The sequence below is a fragment of the Anas acuta genome, chromosome 2 (assembly GCF_963932015.1).
Source record: "Anas acuta chromosome 2, bAnaAcu1.1, whole genome shotgun sequence".
Lineage (NCBI taxonomy): Eukaryota > Metazoa > Chordata > Aves > Anseriformes > Anatidae > Anas > Anas acuta.
This window is the reverse complement of record NC_088980.1, coordinates 35,336,151-35,342,150: the sequence shown is the minus strand read 5'-3', so window position 1 is coordinate 35,342,150 and position 6,000 is coordinate 35,336,151.

The window sequence follows — 6,000 nt, the reverse complement described above, 5'->3', positions numbered from 1 at the left end:
TAATGGTTAACTTTTACTTCCCTATTTCTCTTCCTGGAGGTGGAATAACACTTTTCCTGGTATTGCTTAGAGTTCATCTTTCTGCTTAGGGTAGTTAGAATAAAAATGCTTTTTCCTCTTGTAAACTGCAGCAAGAACATTGTCAGATGGCCAGGTTAGGCCAAGCCAGACTATATTTCATGCAACAAAATACACTGGACTAAAGTCAATATTTAAGGATTGATGTTAATATTTAGCTATCATGCATGCCTTTATTAATTCCTTCTCTCTTTTTAATATGTTTAAAATTAAAGCACTTCAGCACATTTGAATACATTTTCCTGCTCCACACTCCTCTGTTTGCCATGTCTCTGCAACCTTGCAGCCGCTGTCCCACTTGATACCTGGGCAAACCCTGCCCAAGGATTGCTATGGCTGGGGTATAACTATAGGCACCAAAAAGGCACCAAAAGGGAGAGGGAAGGTTGTGCTGTGTCTGAGTTATTCTACCCTGACCTCTGTCCTTTACTGCTCGATATAGTCTTCTGTCTGCTGGTTTGTAAAGGAGAGGATCTACTCACAAAGAAAGTTTACGTGTGGAAAACAACGTCAAGCAATTTCTTGGGACCCAGTCTGCATTTCATTTAGTGAAATGCCAAGCTTGCTATTGCCTCAACACTTTTCAGTAGTTCACTTTATTAGGCCCCACCTGCGAAGTGAAAAGGAATAAGATTATTGAAGAAAGCTTGCTCTTACTTGACAGGTTTTCAAGTAACAGATCTAATTATCATGCCATAAACTGACAATTTCATGGGATAATCTTCTGATAAATACTGTGTTAAGGCCAACACATTTTCTCATTATGGCAATTGGAGTGGAAAAAATATTTTCCTTGCCATGGGCACATTAGAACATGGTCAGGCAGAAGCTGTGACAAAAATAGGTGGCAATTTTATTATAATTAAAGATAATACGTTCAGCTTCGAACATGAAACTGGAGAGCAATTCCTGCAGGCAGCTACTACCCACTACTTTTTGCAATTGTGTCATTTTAACAGGGCCACATGAGAATACGGTGTTCTTGGTGCTATGTGCTTGTTTTTACCTGTCTATGTATGTGCCCAACAATTTATCATTTGAACCTTTTTACTTTCAACCTTACTTAAATTGAGCAGGCGTTTCACAGATACTTAAATTCTTTAAAGACTTATGAAAATATGAAGATGACTAGGGGAAGGGATCCCATACATTCTGGACGAAGAACAGGCTGAAGAGTGAATTCAAGAGTTGTATGGCCTAAGACTCCACACTGGAGACAGCAAGATCTTTCATACGTGCCAGCCTGGGAGAAAAATTTCCTTGGAGCTCATAGCTATCCACAAGGCAAAAATCTCTTGGTTTCAGTAGTTCATAAAGTTTCAGTGCTCATAAAGTTACTCATTTAGAAAGCATAGTAATATATTCTGTAGAACAGACCAAATGGAAGTAGCTGCCTGCCCTCCCATGCCTTCTCAAGAACCACATGGTATGGAGTCCCTTGCTTGACCAGACAAGTCACTAGGCTGGCAGGACTTCCCATTTTCCTCAGAGGAGGTGTACTATATGCAAGCAATACCCTGTAATGGGGATATTGATTGCAGTGAAAGCAAATCATCATCTCATCTCCTCAACTTTCCTCTTTGATTTAGGAGCATCTAGAACTAAATGTCCAGCTTGAGACCATTATTTATTCTCTTTTCTGGAAAGATGACAGTTCCCAAGTGTGATAAAAGCACTGTGCTTACTAGCACTACATTCCCACCACTTTCACACAAACACCAAGCAAAAATTGTCTATGACAAAGAAGTGCAGATCTGATTCTCCTCCTATAGTCCTACTTTCAGATAAGCTATCTGCTAAAGGTTTTACTTTGCTAGTGTCACACAATCAGAATAAAAGTCCATGTGGAGGAGACACAGAATGAGAGTAAGAGGACAATATTCTGATTAACACAACCTTAGATCTTCATGTCATGAGGCCACAACATGGGAAATAAACTAGTCTTGCCACAGCCTTCCTGAGATGATATAATCTGAATCTTCTCTGATGCTGATTCCAACACAAGCTATTACTGTTATGATACTGACCCTTTTAAACAAAAAGTTAGCGATGGTTTAAAGGACTATTGACTGTGAAAGTGGTCTCTCCTCATTCCACTTGGACTTATTTTGCTGAAGAAGTGAGAGTGAAGGACCTGCTCACAAGTGTTTTCACCCCAAGGTGTAGGCTGTTGTGCAGGACAGCGCTGAGAAGCATTAATGTATTGCATTTATTTAAGACAGTGATAGTACTCTAGTTCTGGTACATTTTTTACTCTCAGCCCATTCACACCGCTATTGGATGTATCTCTTGTGGTTTCTCTGTGAAACAATACATATGTCTGTGAATTGGGATTATTAATACGTAACTCACAAAGGTAGGTTAGTTTAATTATATTATTGTTGGCCAGCAGAGATCTATTGGGTAATTTTGGGAAAGCATCAATACCTTTTTAACCACACAGCACTCATATATGTCAATTTTTATATTCAGAGCCATGTCCCATCAGGACAAGAATGTGAAAATGAATTCAGATGCCATGCTGTTGGGAAGGTGGAAATAAGCAGCGTTTTGACATCTCTCAAAGCCAGCTGGATAACTGCAACATGCTGGTGTTTCCAAGAATCCCTGGCATGCCTTATGAATGTTGGACTATTTAGCTTTAGGTTTCCTGGCCAAAATGCACTCCTAACACTATGTCAAGAAAAGAAACATATTAGCTCATAGAATAATTCTTAAATCTCACTATGTCAGACAGTGGCAACTTTCTGAAGAAACTACTGATAGCTATTGGGAAGAAAGAAAAATCCCAAGAGAAGGCAATTGTATATATGGATATGAACTGGCAACCTGATATACATGAGATGTTCAAACCCTTTGGATCAATTCTCTACAGTAAACTGGCAATGCTTTGGGATTGAGAACTCTGTTTTTCTGTTGCTAGCAGTTGCCATGAATTTACTGGAAGCACTGACTCATGCTTAATTAGTGGTGCCTTGAGTTATTTTTGTACTGTTTTTATGCATTTGTAGTATCTGCTATTTTTAAGGCACATATTGTTCTTCCAAACATGTCATTGTAATCTGGTGTAATAATTTTTCTGTAAGATATTGAAACCTGAAGAAAATATCTTTTCAATATCTTGTTTTGACTTAATTCCAAGCAGAAAAATCTACGGATGATAAGCTGCCCTCATATAAGTCAGTTAATCAAGTAATGGATTGGCTATTAACTAATACATGGAGTTGGCTCCGCACCTATATTCCTTGGAGATAATGAAATGATACCTATTAATATGATTGTACATCTCTGTGTATTGAAATAGAAAACAACAGAAAACAACATTTTTTTCCCTCTGAAGGGAGAGCAGGAAAGTGTTAATGTCTTAAATCCACGACAAATCTCAGTGGAAAACATCTTTGCTTGTAGTGTTTGTTCACCACATGGTGCATGCTTCAGAAGGTGCTAAATCAGCAAAACTGCTGAATTTGAAATATCGGGAACATTCATCTGCCTCTGAATTCAGTTATGCTATGTGTAAAGATCCTGAATAGAATCTGATGGTGTAACATCAATGTGGAATTGCATATTAAACATACCTAACCTGTCATTAAAAACCTCTAATTACAGCCATCAGATGAGTCCCTGTGCTGCTACTTGTCATGCTACATGTATATTTCATTTTAATGGGAGAAGATAGTATTTCTGATTATGTCGCTTAATGTACAATATATGAAAGTTATGGGCCTGAACCTGTTCCCATGGAGGTCAATGACAGTTTTGCCATTGTCTTCAATTAGAGCAGGATGTGGTTTTATGACACTAGAGTTTCATTTGCATTAATTAATTTACTTAGTAGGTAATGAAAATTTTGAAAAAAACAGCCCTCTGGCTCATGAGTTTGGCACTGTGTTTAATACTTTCATTAGGAATAATTGCATTGATAAACTTTAAAGCAGAAATGGTTAAGATGGCTCAGTGTATCAGGCAAAATCAAGCTTACCAGCAGTTGATTGGGAAGCCCTGAGACTGCCTTCTGTGTCCTAGCCTCATTTGCTTTTATTCTTTGCTAACCAAGTCTGGGATATCAAATCTTTGATGCTTAGTAGTGTAGATGGAAGCACAATAGTTTCATACTTTATCGATTTATATGCTTTATACATCATGGAGACGCTTGCTTAGCAGAAACCATGGAACGGGCAGCTGGATTTTGTGTCTGCAGTCTCATTGGGAATGGCAAGGATAGATGGGTAATGAAGCTGAGGTGGTTCTTTCATGTGGTTGGAGCGAGGGGCTACGTTTCCATGCAGAAGATCCATGTAGATGTTTCTAAATGCAAACACAAACTCTGCGGAAGTAGGCTCATATAGAGTGCTTTGATTTCTTAAATTAATAGTAACATATCAGCCTCCTAAGTTTTTATTTTTATTTTTTTATTTTTATTTTTATTTTATTTTTATTTTTAGCTGTTAATGGCATCTGTTATCTGTAACAGCATCAGGCTCATGCCTGGGAAAAAACAAGAAGCTGCGAAAATGGTGGTGAAGGCAAGCAAGCAGGAACGATCTATGCCAATTGGTGGGGATGTAGGTTAGTCCTAAAATGGACAGTCTGAGATTGAAGAATTACAAGGAATCCATATGTACCGCGTTGCACAGAAAGGTTACAAACCTTTCAGTCTTCCAGTGAGCTAGTGACAGCTGGAGGACTTCACTGTCACTTGCTGGAGGGGTGGAATGAGCCAGCAGTGGATACGCCTTTGGGATTTCTGGGAGCTGGCTGGGTTCCACATTCTGCCACATAATTCCTGTGTCATCTTGGCAAAATCACTTCTCCTCTTGGGCGCTGCCTCTACAGCCTGGGGGCAATAACTCTTCCTTACCTTGTGCAGTTTTTGTTTTGGTTGGTTTTGTAAGGTGCTTAGTTACCAAGTGTCGGGAGCCATAAAGTATCCAGATCAATTGAAAACCCGTCAGTCAGAGCTTGAAAACACATCAGTCTCTGTATTCGGAGCTTTTTATTAAATTAAGAAGAAAAAAAAAAAGTGAGACAATATTGGCTTGGGGTCTGCTTGCCCCCGTTAGCATATTGCTATGATTGTCTTTGAATACTTTTAGCCAGGCACACTGTAGTTTATGGACATTATTGTAGAAATACTTGCTGAGAAAAGCTATTTTATTAATTGAGTAGTCTCGCTGTAAACCATGTGATATCCCAGAAGACACTTTATAAATAAAGTCTATTTGCATCAGGAGTTTTTCAAGGTTCTCTGTTTTACAAAATAATAATTCACAGCTCTAACTAAATCCATCAACATGAAGTTTATCAGTTGAGCACTTTAATAAAACGGGAATAAATGCAATTTGTAGTGGAGACAACAAATGCTTCTTATTTGGCATGATGTTTTGCATATCTAGGTATCACTTTAAAGACGGTAATTGATGATGCTCCACTTTTACAGAAAAGGAGTTTGCGTGGCAAGAAATGAGCCTATATATCTGCCTCACTTTGATCAGCCCTTTTCACATGAGTCTGAGGAAGACTTTCACCTCTGTTTCCCAGAAGCGGTGTTGAATTCAGACTGCAAGAACTGTGATTTTGTTTGAAATTTTATGATATTTTCCTGATTTCTTGCTGCTTGTGGCAATCACGTAAGAGTAGCAAATAAAATAAAAAACTAGGAATGCAGCAAGAAAAAATGCTGAGTTAAGCACACTGAGATAAAAGTTCATTTATGCTATTTAAAAAAGAAAGATGGAGAGCTAATGCCTATGCATATGATAAGACAGCTCTTGTCGGCTAGACTACAATTTGTCAGATACTCATTTTTTCAGGCTGATGGAAGCACTTTTCAAAAGTGCACTTAACTTTTAAAAAATAAAATTAACCTAGCAGCACCTTTTAACTTTTTAAACTTGGCTTACTTCTTCACTAACATGTAGT